A 15,527-nucleotide genomic window follows, 5' to 3' on the forward strand; every position below is an offset into this window, starting at 1 on the left:
CACATTTTCAGATGAAACAACCACTGCTCCTGTAGAGCTGTTGAAATTAGTGGAGCCATCGGTGTAAACATGTATGCGGTCGAAGTACCTTTCGTCCAACAGACGCAAAGTCAATTGCTTCAGGGCTAGCGTTGACATGCGTGCCTTCTTAAAGATTCTAGAAACTGATAAGCGCACGTCAGGTTGACGAAGACTCCATGGCGCAGTTGCTGGATGCATCGCAAGTTTGAAGCCAGGTGGTAGTATGTCCTGATGTTTTGTCACGATACCGCAGTACGAAGAATGGGGCCTCCGAGCTGTCAAACACGCTAAATGATGTGACGGTAGCCGTGATAAATGCCGAATGTGCGCTCTCAGCGTCTCGACAATGATATGCGTTGTGACCGGTTGTTCTTGTGCAATAACAATAGTTGACACTGTCGATGAGCATCTTGGAAGGCCAAGACATGTCCAAAGTGCTTGGGCTTGTACGCTTTGCAGTGCACGGATGTTAGTCTTGCACGTGTTGGACAGGACAGAAAGGCTGTACCGGAGAGTTCCGAGAAAGAGGGCTGTGTAAAGCTGCAACATGGAGTGCACAGATGGGCCCCATGATTTTCCGGCGACGAACTTGAATACGTTCTCAATGCCAATGAACTTTTTCATCAGGTATGTGACATGCGGGCTCCAGGTTAGGTCACGATCTACGATGACACCTAAGAATCTATGAGTGCTCTTATATGGGATTGATCTTATATGGGATTATATGGATTGATCATATAAAGATTCGGGGTAGCGAGTGCGTTAGTGAACAATCCGTCACACTGCATGAAAAAGAATTAAGTTATTTAGGCCAGTTTTGTTTATTGCCATGAGTGTGACAACGCTACCTCGGTGCACCTAGTATTCTGCGCGTGTTGTGATGTAGGCTGTCAGTACCTATATATATGCTTTTCACCACGTTTTTTTTTAAACAACAGTTGTGAGTCAACGCCGTCTTTTCTTTCTCTTTTGCTCCTTCCCTGTCCTGTATTTTTTCTGGTGTTGCGCTGTAAGTAAGTTCACGATGTGCAGATGAACTCGAATAAGCTTCTCAGTTGCTACTTCCGGTGTCTAAGAAGTGCACCTTTTTCGCAAACGGAGACTGTGCAACGATTGCAGCGAGCTTTGTGCACCCGGTAACTACAAGAGAATTATTCCGGTGAAAGCCCAGAGCCAGCCATCTTCACCGCCGCGAGATAAGAGTGGGCGAGTAGGCGTGCACCCCCCTCCTCTCCGCGGGGCGTAATACGCATGGGAGACGAAAGCGCGCGCAGCCGCGTCGTGAGGATGTGGCGACGCTAGGGCGGTCGTGTATAGGCGGTCGTGTATAGGCTCCCAAGGCGACGCGTTCCCATTGACGCGTGCATCTTGCTGGTTATGCTGAAAACACGCCATTTCTCCCCGAGATGCCTGTCACCAGCGGTAAACGGTAGATACAGATAGCTTGCCGTTTGAACATTGAGTGAAGTGCTCCTCCGTCGCTGAGGGGTTAAAGGGACACTAAAGTCAAATAACAATTTATGTCATGGTGAAAGCTTAATATATGACTATATCTAAAACAATAATACCAACAACAGTGCTTTACTTACCGAGTAATTAGGGTGAATGCACAAGAACACACGCTCCACAGCAGGACTTTCTCAAAATTATCCCGATCACATCCGCCGGACTGCCTACAATTAATCACTAGTCATCGATCTAGCTGCGCTAAATAAAGAACCTTCCGTGCATGAAGAGACGCAATAAAATGCTGCTTGTTCATTTCTGTTTTATTTACAGAAAAAAATAACCGCTAAATGTTCAGGGAAATGGCGCGAATGATTCAAAAACTAAATTTTCACCTAGTTACACTGGACAAATGATGTCATCTAGCGGGGTGCAGTTGAACCAAAAACGACTGCAATCTCGGAGCCAATGGCAGAAGATTGATCGAAGGCCGTTGTTGCTGCTGTGGCTCCCGCTGTTTTCAGTCTGCTGCTACTGGGGCAGTAAAGCCGGGCAACGTTGTGCATGGGAAACAGTGACGTGAGTCGTCACTGTCGGTCCGTCTTGAGGCGGGTAGTCTGAAGTGCGCTAACCCGATGCGAACCACTAAAACGTGATTTTATTTCAAAATAGGCCCTTTTCTGGCACAAAATTAACACTACGATGTTTCTAGACCGCTATTTCAACAATCAACTTTGACCTAATAGTTGCCTTTAGTGTCGCTTTAACGCCTTGCACTCACACTTCATAGGTCCCACATTCAATGCCACGCGCCGGAGTGTTTTTCTGGATTGTTTATGTTTCTTACATTCTCATATATATATATATATATATATATATATATATATATATATATATATATATATATAGAGAGAGAGAGAGAGAGAGAGAGAGAGAGAGAGGTGAAGCAATGAACGCCATAACAACAAATGGGAAGGTCATGCGAATAATGGCAAGAAGATCAAAACGTGCCCCGCGTTTCTCACGCAGAAATGACACACAAAACGTACTCATACTTACAGATGAACGTGAATAAACGTCCCAGTTGTTACGTCGGTGTGCCTGAAAAGCAGGTCTTTTTCGAAAACGGAGACTGTGCAACGAGTGCTGTGACCTATGTGCACCCGGTAACTGCAACAGATTCTTTCCGGTGAAAGCCCATGGCGTACGATTCTCGCCACCGCGATATAAGTGCGCGCTTGCGATGGCGTCGAAATCCCGCCACCCTTTCCGCGGGGCAAAGTACGCGAGGGAGATGACCGTGCGCGCCACCGTGTATTGACGATCTGGCGACGCGCGCTAAATACGCCACCTCTCTGGTAATGCTGAAAACATAATATTTGCCCCAAAATGCCCATTGCCATTGCTAAGTGGTAGATATAATTAGCTTGCCTTTTCAACGCGTAAGCAGGTGTCCTTCGTGGCTCAGTGGCTAACGCTTCGCACTCACATGCAGGATGTCGCGGACGTTCGATTCCGCTTGCCGGAGTCTGTTTCTGGATTATTTTTTCTTGCGTTCTCATATATACATATAGATACGTATACATATACAGTGAATGATGATGACACCGACGTTAGGGGCGAAATTCAGCCGAGAGTGTCCGTATAATTGCTATCTCAATAAAACTGAACGAAACTCACTTATTTAGCGGGGCTTTGTCAACCTACTCAACGTTATTTGATGTCATTATTCAGGCTTAGGGTCACATCTTCAGCAGCCAGTGAGTGGCAACACATATTGAACGTGAGTGTAGATGCGCCTCACTAGATCAGTGTTAACTGCCTCCAAGAAACACCGAATGCATCCAAACACCTCAGGTTATACGTAGTCTGTAGAACTCTTGTGTAGTACCCGCGTGATTCTCATACTATAATACATGAGCTAATATATATATATATATATATATATATATATATATATATATATATATATATATATATATATATATATATATATATATATATATATATATATATATATATATATATATATATATATATATATAACCGCGAAGTTTTGTTCCGTGTAATCGGTCACTCAGAACAATTCGGTCACTTGGAAAGAGATTGCAAACTAAAATTTAAATAAACTTCCTCCCCTACCCAAAATAAAAGGACGTATCTATATGACTGCCCGTGATGCGCAGCCAAGCCCACGATGGACGAAATCACGTGAGGTTGTGCCGATGAATTGTGCTCAAGATTTTTTGACGGACGCACAACGTGAAAGTGCTGAGGGGCCCTGTTTCCCAGCTTGTAGGAAGATGCCATGCTCCTGAGGCGAAGCCCAAGTCTAGTCGGGGCTCCTCCCCAGTGGAGTCTTTACAACCTGATGACTGATTGTTCACGTTAATTCAATCAATAAGACTTTTCGCTACTGTCAGGCTAGGGAAATAATAAACATGTTACCGGTGTTCCGCGACGGAAGCATAACTCCATTGAAAGGTGTCGTGGGCACCCTTTGAATCCGTGGTAACTCGAAGCAAAATGAAAAGTACCACTAGGGAAACTCCAAACATGCACCAGACCTGCGAGAAGCGATTACCATCATGTAAATGTCATCGGTATCGAGATTGCTCCACTCTTTGGTTACCACTCAAATGATCACGTTGTGCTGGACTCCACTGCCCATTAGACTCACTTCTGTGTAATTATCTCTAAGGTCACTTGGTTTCTATTGCGTCAAAGAGTAATCGCCAACCAAAGTTCCCTTATTTGTCCCTAGGGCTGAGTCATCTCTTACCTGCATATGAGATGTCTGCTGCGGATAAGCATCAGCTGAGTCACTTTTGACCAGGGAAACTCGCGCTTTATGCGGGATATACATGATATAGCACAATTTATGCTTAGTCACAGAAAATTATCCGTAGATACTTCTATCTTGAGGTTTCACATTGATTGCGTTCGTTTAAATATCACTCGTGCTTGATTTCGATAGCCTCTGTACACAAAGTATACATACGCGATTTTGTACATACGTAATATGCTAATGCACAAGAATGCGTGATTTAGTTTCAAGGCAGTTTTTACCGGTATAGAAAAAATCTTGAGGACCGTGTAACTGCTTGTGAGGGCAGCTGGCGACGGATACAGGTAGGCGAAGTTGTAGTACTTCACGGGAAATGAAAATTGCGTGCTGAAAGCACGAAGTTCGTTCATGGTGACCTGGTGAAACACAATATCCGATTCCTGAAAAGCACAATAAAAACAAAAAAAAAAATAGGTAAATATTACTAAACTCTGCCGGGAGGATTGCGATCTAACAACTAAGGCAACGAAATATAACCCAAAAATGTTTATGCGCTATTTTATAAATGGCGTTGTTTTCGATTTTTCAACTCGCTATCCACAAACTTCGCACTTACAAACGCTACCGAATGAACTCAACTGCGTCAGCCTTGCGAAGGCAATCAATGGATACTCACACCATGCGTGAGGAGTCCAGTCAATGTCCCGGCCTGCGGAAACCTGTCACTAGGAACGTAGGGTAAAAGGGAGGCGACTGGTTCCATACGCCTGAAAGATAACGTCATTTACACTGACGGAATGACGGAAGGGTCCCAACCCCATGGCACCAAGGCTGCTGCCTTAACGATCACTACGTCGTCAACGCTGCAGGCGCACATTCATACTTGCTACGAGAACACGACAGAAAACATAAAGATATGTCCAGCCATTTTGCACTGGCGTCCTCAAAAGCCATGGTGAATAAAAGTGACGAAGGCATTGATAAATTTGTTCAAAGTATGAATTTCGCTTGCGGTTATAGACGTATATCAATATTGTCACTCATGAGTTATGTAAGTTTGTGTACTCGCAATCTCCCTCTTTCTCTCCACTTTTAAATTTCGAATTCCCTCATGCTATTCTTCAGTGTTGAGGGCATGCCAGTTTTTTTAGACTGGTTAAAATCTCTGCCTTTCATTTCGCTCCTGCTTCTTCTTTCCTAACGGTATTTACAAAATCTTGTTAAACATGAACAATGAGGGGCACTAGTAAGTCAAGCTGCTGTAGCAAGGTACGATTCACCAGTAGAATTACTGAATCTTTATTGTAAGAGGGCACTTACTAAACCACAAACAAACTCAAGTACGTGTACAAGACGATCGATGGCATCGACGCAGTAGAGCAGCAGCACTAAACGAGCATTACGTCGGGAATTTACGGTTCATATTCTGTGGTGAATTGCTTGTATAACCGACAATAACATGGCGTTAAGAAGAAATAGACGCAACCTATAGCTAGGCGAGATCGTGTTTTCAGCGCCACAGCAGCCCAGCTACGATAACATCAGCTGAAATCTACGAAAGGCCCAATGTTACAGACTCAAAGCGCTGCATTTATATGTTTTATAGATACAAGGTTGACGTTCTCAGACAACTGTATCATCTAATGGTAGGTATCAAGGCTCCATGCTTCATAGTTTACTTACGTAACGTTGAGGTATGTGCGCATCATGGACAATACTTCTTCGTCAGGAGGAAAGGTGCAGTTCTGATGAAATAAAAGAGAACAAGACAAAAACAGCTGGCCATAAATTTTAAGGAAGATTGAAATTTCGCATGGTTACTAAATCTCCTTGCCTTTTTCAGTATAAAAGTCGAATGTGTTGCTATCGCATTCATTCTTTTGGCCTTCTGCAGAAACAGTGACTTTTTTTCACTCCTATATGGGCACCTCCGAAGAAGACACGAGACAACAGTAATCATCTTACTCTCAATAGAACATCACATACGGTCATCTTAAACGGCCTGTTACGCTGCACACGTTCTCTGCACTCGCCTTAACCATGCTAAGATCACTGCCTGGTACATCTACTACTTCTACATTTTCGGTATCGTCTGCTTCGTTTTGGTAATACCTTTACATGTTTCGGGGTAAGCAAGCATACAACACACTTACGGTAAACAAACAAGAATCACTTGGGCTTTACTTTAGAAACGTTGTTGTGATGCTATTGCCAGTGGCGGAGTCATTACCGCCCCCCTGCTCACTCAAGTGCTCGTGGTCCATTTCCTATTACCAATCAGGATAAATTAGTGAAAACATTGTGAGCAAACATTTATTTATTTATTTATTTATTTATTTTTACATACTGCCAGTCCCAAAGGGGACTATTGCAGGAGGGCAAACAAGATACACAAGAAATACATATACAACCAAGTACACAACAGATACACTTGCACTTACAAGCGAGAATGCGCGACAGCAGATATTCTATAATAATACATGAAGAGTATAAAAACACAACCTATGTCAGGCAGATGTACACAAAAATATTATATTACGTAATGCACTGGTAACATTGACTTATTCAAGAAGCACCAAGAACTGTACAAGCGAAAAAAAAGCATAGAAAGGAAAAAAAAACATCATTTCAGCTAAAAGTGTCACGAATGTGGTTTTCAAGCTAAGTTAAAAAAGTATTCAAATGTTTAGTATTAGTCAGACAAGCGGGCAATATATTCCATTCGCTAATTGACTGTGGGAAGAAGGGGTACTTGAAACAGTTGGTGCATTAACGCTTGAAACATTAACGGTATTTATGCTATGAAGGGATTTTTCTGCTAGCAAAAGCAAAAAAAAAAAGTCATGACCATGCCCCCTTTCCCTAAAATGTGTGGCTGAATCCGCCCTTGATTATTGCCTGGATCAACACAAAACATTATCTAGCACGAAGTAGTGGCATTATAAGCTTTTTGAACTTGTCATGTACATCGTATACACTTCTAGCTCATTCTTAACGTCGTGACACAGGGTGCTTACCTATATAGTGAATAAAGTCAAGATTTATTGGCGTAAAATAAAGGTAAAAAAGAAGAATAAACAGTATTATGTCGTGAGACTTTTACCATTGGAAAAATAGGCTCTCTTCAAGAAGCATCACGGCAAGCTTCGAACTTTTTCCTCGAACATTTGAAGCTACCCCAACTTCTGCTTCCTCCGCCTAACACTGCTATAAGGATTTTGCATATTTCTTTGGAAAGCACCCCGCTAGAAGCGTATATTAGTCACACAACACATCTCTATTGACGTGTAGATGTAAAACACCGAAAGATACGCACCACTGACAGTCGCTACCAAAACATCGCAAACAAGCGTGAGCACGCTGGAGTGTTCCTCCTTCGCTGGTGGTGCCAGCATTAACGCATGGGCCTGAGATGGTTTGGGCCAGCGGGCTATGGCGAGTCTTCCGGAACAGTTGTTACGCTTCGCGTTGCTCGGGCCTAGTAACACGTAACCCTGAAGAGCAGAAATCTTATGAAGACGTCGTTCGTAACGAGCAAGAAACTTGGGCCGCGAGAAAATAGAATTCGCAATGGTAGCTGCGAGCCTACGCAAGGAACAATGAAGGAATTTCAGTAGATGGCCGAAAATTTCTTTTCAGAAACTGTTCAGATCTGCTGAATGCCAGAAAGCATATGAAGCCTTTTATAGACTTTCTTTTATACAATATGTGTGGTACTTTTCACTAGTCACTCAGTGTTTTAGTCAAAATGAATACAACTGTTGAGCCACATACGCCTTCACTAAAAGACGAAGTTTTAGGCACCTCGGGTCGAGTCTGTCTTTAGGCTTCAATACTTTTATTTTAAAAATATTTAGACGAACTAGAATTACAAATAATTCTCTTCTTACATTTCCATCCACTATTCTACGTTATTAGGCTAGCCGTATATGTAATTATTAGCACGTATATGTGACTTCCGACAGGGGAACACCAGTAAATTTACCAGAGTTTTATATATACTACTCCAAAACGCTAACGAAATAGCATACAGCCCCAGTTTATGCAACGCCAGTTTATTCTTTAGCAGTAAGAAACTTTTCGCGTTCACTTTTCGTGCACTCGAAACGGCAGCGACATTTACGCTCAACGTAACAATCACGTAGAAGTTGTTTATTAGTTTCCAAAACAGGAGCGCGCAACTCGTCAGCTGGCCGGAAACACCACGCCTTTAAATCAGCAAAACTCTCTGACATTGTGGACGCTTTGAAGCCAACAATGCAAAAAAAAAAATGAGCGAAACAGGAAGAAGTTGAGAGACGATAAATCATGATCATCCAGGGCACTAAGCCGGCCTCACTGGCCGACTTAAGCTGGCAAGGTCAAAAAAACTGGCCACCTTATATACAAAAAGGTACCATAATCTTGGAAGAACGCCAACATCATCTTAATCCTTAAGAAAAAGGAGACGTCAAGGAATTGAAAAATTATAGGCCGATCAGCTTACTCTTCGTTATTTGCAAAGTATTTATAAAAGTAATAGCTAATAGAATTAAGGCGACATTAGAGTTTAATACGCCAAAGGACCAAGCAGGATTTTGTACTCCACAAAGGATTATATTCATACTGTCAATCAGGTAACAGAGAAATGCGCGGAATACAACCATCCCCTATACATAGCTTTCATACGGATTACGAGAAGGCGTTTGACTCAGTCGAGACATCAGCAGTAATGCAGGCACTGCGGAAAGAAGAGATCGACGAACCCTACATAAACAAACTGGAAGAAATCTACAGTTAATCCACTGCCACCATAGTTCTCCATAAAAAAGCGACAAATTTTCAATAAAGAAGGGTGTAAGGGAGGGAGACACGATCTCTCCAATGCTATTCACCGCGTGTTTACAGGAGGTTTTCAGGTCCCTGTATTGGGAAGAGTTAGAGATAAGAGTTGATGAAAGTTTCTTAGTAACCTGCGATTCGCTGATGACGTTGCCTATAGATGAGCCACTCAGCGAATGAATTACAGATATTTATTACTGAACTGAACACGGAAAGCAGAAGAGTAGGTCTGAAAATTATTATGCACAAACTAAACTAATGTTCAACAGTCTCGGCAGAAAACAGTACTTTGCGATAGGTGGAAATATGCTAGAAGTTGTAAAGAAGCATGCCGCCTTCGGACAGGTATAAACCACGGAGCCGAACAACAAGAGCGAGACCAATAAAAAAATAAAAACGGGGTGACTCACGTTTGGCAAACATTCTCAAATCATGAATGGTAATGTACCAGCAACCCTCAATAGGAAGGAATATAACAGCTGCATCTTGCCGGTACTTGCCTGCGAAGCAGAAGTCTGGAGGCTTACGAAGAGAGTTCAGCTTAAATTGAGGAAGACGCAGCGAGCGATGGATAGGAAAATGATATATGTGCAACCAGACGAGAGAAGAGTGGGTCAGGGAACAAACGGGGGTTAAGGATATTATAGTTGAAATCAAGAAGAAGAAATGGATGTGGGTCGGGCACGTAGCACGTAGGCAGGATAACCGTTGGTCATTAAGAGTAACTGACTGGACTCCCAGGCAAATGCACGAAGGGGAGAAAGAAATTTAGGTGGGCCGACGAGATTAAAAAAGTCCGCAGGTATAACGTGGGAGCAGAGAGCACAAGACAGGGTTGATTGGCGGATCATGGGAGAGGCGCTTAACATGCACTGGGCGTAGTCAGGATGATGATGATGATAATGATGATGATGATGATGATGATGATGATGATGATGATGATGATGATGATGATGATGATGATGACGACGATGATGGTGGTGGTGATGGTGGTGATGATGATTATGATGATGATGATTTTTGTATTGCAGGTGGCAAACGTTCTCTGGGGTGTTATTCAGAGTATCTGAGTGACAGAAAGCATCCAAACTGTAAGGTTTGAAAAAAAAAACAGTGCAAAGAAAGTTTCAAACTGTTAGGCCCGCTTTTTGGTGTAATTTATCTTGTTTTCCATGCTAGATAATTAAGAGCTTTTGGCCAACAGGAACGTTGGCCAGGACGTTGTTGGAACCAAATGATAGCGCTTGATTTGCTATAGTGCCCTTGAGAGCCGTCCTTGAGAGCTTCAGTGCACTCTATCGGTGCTACCTAGGTACGCCTTGTTAAAATACAGCTTTCAGAAACTATTTGCCCAGTTTATTCGGAATACCGCGCCTCGCCCAGATTTTTCGGATGTGCTCTCACGTTTGAACTCGGACCGCGAGTGAGATCTGTCAGAATTTCGGTCGCGTGACCACTTCGATTGCAGTGAGAGCATTCCGTAGAGGCAGCTAAAAGGTGTAAATTTTAAGCGGGTCCTGCACCACGGCCAACCGATCTACAAACCGAACGAGGTAAAAAGCAGTCCAATGTGCCATCAGTAACAATTACACTCAATAAAAAAAACTTAATATTTTAAACATAAATATTTAGGAAAAAAATTCTTAACCAAAGCACTGAAGCACTCAGCGAATAGTTTGCTTTTACCTGTTCGTCTTTGGTCAATAGATAAAACGTGCATGGTCTTTGCTCCAGTATTATTTTTTCAAACACTGATCCGTGACCTGGCACGATCCAGTAGGAGTAAACCATGTGGGTCCACAAAGACTCCGTCTGTTAGCGGGAGAAAATCACAAAGCATCGAATCCGTTCAAAAGGCAGACCTTGCTAAAAGTGCGTAGCAATATTTTAAACAACGATTCATGGGCCGTCTACCAAATGAAATGTTAACTGCGCGCATATCAAGTCCACATCTCAAGAGCGCCGCGAAACATACGTTAACAACTTTCTTTATTTCCTGCATAGATTTACTTATCTTGGAGAGCAACGAAGAGGCGGTAAAAAACGGCACAGCATTTCCACTGAATGTGAAGTGCAACAGGGCAGTCAGCCATCCAACTAATTAAGGAGAAATTCGAACATTGGCCTTGGGAGCCACTGATTTTGAAATTAAACTTTATAAGCCAGTTGATTTTTAAAATGAACCCTAGAGGCCCGGCGAGCCACGATTGCAATTGCAAGCTTGCCCATATATCCTGTGGTTTCTCAGAGGCCGCATGTATACGTGCTACTGACAAAGTCCCGGGTTTGATTCCCAGCCTAAACATTGCAACCATATTTCAATAGTTGCGAATTGCAGAAACACTTGTCAGCCTATAATTAGGCTCTGCTTTGAAGGGGAAAAAAAGCGGTGTGTAAGACGAAGACGGCCTCGCCGCGGTGGTCTAGTGGCTAAGGTACTCGGCTGCTGACCCGCAGGGCGCGGGTTCGAATCCCGGCTGCGGCGGCTGCATTTCCGATGGAGGCGGAAATGTTGTAGGCCCGTGTGCTCAGATTTGGGTGCACGTTAAAGAACCCCAGGTGGTCTAAATTTCCGGAGCCCTCCACTACGGCGTCTCTCATAATCATATAGTGGTTTTGGGACGTTAAACCCCACATATCAATCAAGACGAAGACGAACAAAGAACGACAAACACGGGTGCTATCATACTCGCTCATCCACGTATTTCACTCAGTTTTTTTTTTTGACCAAGATAAAAGCACACCAACTCGGCCAACTATCCATTCGCATGTTATAATTAGACGCAAGTTAACTAACATTTTATTTTCTCACTTTCAAGCCTGGTTCCAAAAAGAATGAGGGGCTGCAACTAAAGAACAATGTATAAAAGAGGCTTTGAGATCAAAGCTTACTTACCAGTGGGACAACGTGCGTCAGGTAATTTTCTTGAGAAAGAAAACAGACTACGTAGAACTTTGTATTTGTGGAAAACCCGGTGAGTATACGCTCTACGAATGCCGAAGTAGGCGCATTTGAATGAACTCTGACAGAGGTGACGCTAATTAAAGACGCGTGCAACTTTGAGCTGATCATTGTTGCAGCAGCATCTGGAAAAGTAAGAGATATTTTAGAAGCGTTTTGCGGAGTGCGACAGTTACTCTCTACACGTTTAAATTCAAGTTGCCTTCTTAACATATATACAAGTCTTGAGGTTTTCATTGCCAACTTAAGACGCTCGAAGTGAAACCACAGAACACCTGAAACCGCTTCAAACTTCGTGCGTGACTTCTGTAGAATTCGCGCTCATTATATTCAAACGTGCCCCCATGCTTTCTATTGTTGTTTTTAGAGTGGTATTATACGTACAACAGAGAAACCAAACCAGTTTGGGAAAATTTCCACGCTTACCGAATTCTGAGTCAAACAATATCTCCACGTGAATTGCATTGAATATACGAACCAAAGCTTCCGCAATAAAGGCAGCTACATCATTGGTGACTGTAAGGAAATAAGTTCATTTTGTACAGCCACAGCATCGATACTGAAATCTGTATCACATTGAAATAAGAAACCGACGTGCAATGGCGAGAAAATAAGATCGAAATGTTCAAGAAACCTACAAAAAAAAAAGAAAACATTGAATGTTCTGGCTCAGATTTTAGGCTTGGATAGAAAAAAAAGAAAAATGTAGCAATCGTAATACATTGTAGTTGAATGTAATTCAGCTCACCCGCGAAATTTTCATGTTACTTACTGTTATCAAACTACGCGCTACACTAGAGGGTCACGACCAACAACTCCGCTACAAGTGCTGGGACAGATCTAGTATTTCTAGGATAAGCTGCGTACCACGCAATCATTTTCTAAATATTCCGAAACGTCACGATACTTAAAAACGAGTAGTAATCGAATACGTGTTTGTGTCCCACATATTAAAGCCAATAAAAAATGAAAAGATAACATAGAACACAATCTTCCTAAACAAAGAATGCGTTTGCAGGTCAGTGGATCCTCAAGTGTCTACGATCTATTAAAGACGATAGTCTTTCTTGGGGGACCTTCGACACAAAAATTTTGGTCTGTCCGTCCGTCCGTCCGTACGTCCGTCCGTCCGCCCGCCCGTCCGTCCGTCCGTCTGTCTGTCTGTCTGTACATTTGTCTGTTTGTCCACTCTTAATGGCACCAGGTATTTGAAACGGCCGACCCCATACGCAGCGCCCACCAATGTTGCTCAAGGTTTAGCGTTCATACTTGTGCGATTGTCAATTAAAAAGCAATTATTGTGCATGTCTGGGGCACCATAACAGTACGTATATATTTTGCATGTGCGTCTTTCACTAGAAAAGGCATACATAAGTAATTTTAAGAACCGTATCACTTATCATGGTGCGCTGACCATGCAATGCTCGTACGAAAAGGCGAGTGTTTCGAACGCTTTGCTAAGACGACACGGTGGTGGCACCTACCCGTCGCCTTGCGTTCTACACCTTATCATCTCTGAGATGGGCGCGCACACTCGTCTCAGAGCCATGCGCTTTGTTTCTAAGAAAACTGCCAGGTGGCGCTCATGTCTCACGTGTGACGTGGCTTGATGCGCTCGTTCGCCTCCGCTGCACGCTCGAGGCACTGTAACGCCGAGCCACAGAACACCTACCAGCGCCTCCAGAATACCATTCAGGAATTTTATTGCGTAGAACATCAAATAAATGTTTTGTTCGCTCTCTCCACACACAAGACTATCGTCTTTCGACGACATTTGCAGATTAAATGCAGATACGGGGCCAATTTTTTTCTTCCCTATGCTTGCCATCGAAGACATCACCGTACAAGTTATTCGCACGTGTTTATTTTCTTTCTTGCTTGCTTGCTTGTGCGTGCGTGCGTGCAGGCGGGCGGGCGGGCGGGCGGGCGGGCGTGGGTGTACTATCGTACACTCAGCCACCTTTAGGAACATGCCAAAGAATATCTGAATCCTCTCGAAGCCATGGAGTCAGTACACAGAGCACTCCACACTGTAATGTTTCGTAGAATGCACAATCAAACGCCTTTTGCCATGCAACGTTATAATTCACATCGCGTCATTACTGAGCACAAATTGCACTTAAAAGGTGAGACGTGGCAAAGGCTCTGCCATTTAGACTTAGGTGAGTGTCTTCTTCGCTTAACGACGAGGAAATTGCATGATAATCTTCACTATGTATACGGTATCAATGAACAGCACGCGATAAAGAACACTTTGCCAATAAATTGGTTGATTTATTGATTTGAGCCCCACCGCGGTGGTCTAGTGGCTAAGGTACTCGGCTGCTGACCCATAGGTTGCGGGTTCGAATCCCGGCTGCGGCGGCTGCATTTCCGATGGAGGCGGAAATGTTGTAGGCCCGTGTGCTTAGATTTGGGTGCGCGTTAAAGAACCCCAGGTGGTCGAAATTTTCGGAGCCCTCCACTACAGTGTCTCTCATAATCATATGTTGGTTTTAGGACGTTGAACCCCGCATATCAATCAAATTTATTGATTTGATTTGGTTTGACCACGCTGCAAAACGCGTCCTCGCCCCCAGTTCAAAACTGTTGCTAACAAAGGAGCACTCCCTTTTCAAAGGCTAATATACTGAAGAAAAAAAGCACGAGTGAGAGGCAAAGCATGTGGGGAAAGGTGTTTTAGCTCTTCTAGCGTGAAACCAGGCGAGGGGAGAAACATGCAGTGTTTTTAGAGACATTTCTTTGGTAAAGCACTATATAGGTGTGCCAAACCTGAAACTTGGAAAGTAGGGAAGGGTGTGCCTGCCACTCTAACGTCGTCAGTTATTTGTTGGCCTAACTTTTTTCTTCCTCATTTTAAGTGGACCAGTGGCGAGTAGTGGGATGTGTCCATTCTGGTGTGTGTACCCATCCTGATGATGTACTGCGACGGCAGGGGACGATAGCAAGCCTAACCCATTAGGTGCTTCGCACCTAATGCAATTCAAGCATTGCAAAGTTCATCTAGGGCGCTTAAAGTTTGCGTTATATATACATTTACTTCAAGAGGAGGAAGAGAAGGAAGATGATGATGACGATGATGAATCCACAGACATGGCTCGTACCCACTCAGGGGGATTGGCCAAGAATCGATGACTTAATTAAGTAATTTTTTTAATATCGAAACCACCCACCAGAAAAAAAAAGAATGAAAAAAGTAAAGACACCCTAGTCAGAATGAATGGAGTGCAATAGTTGCTTGTCACTCGTGCAGATAAGACAACTATTCATTACCTTGAATAAGAATCAGGATAGTTAAACAATGCTCTTGTGTTCGTTGGAATTATTTTTTTTCATGATTGATAATCACGCAATTAAAAGCTTAATTCTTTTACTTTCATTCAGGTACATGCAAACTGCGTAGAAAACGTTCTCGTGGCTGAAGCCCAGATCGTAAGCACCGAAGGAAAGTATGTTTTCTATAGTGAAATTCATCCCCAGGCTAGCAAA

Source organism: Rhipicephalus microplus, chromosome 1, assembly GCF_043290135.1.
Source record: "Rhipicephalus microplus isolate Deutch F79 chromosome 1, USDA_Rmic, whole genome shotgun sequence".
Classification (NCBI taxonomy): domain Eukaryota; kingdom Metazoa; phylum Arthropoda; class Arachnida; order Ixodida; family Ixodidae; genus Rhipicephalus; species Rhipicephalus microplus.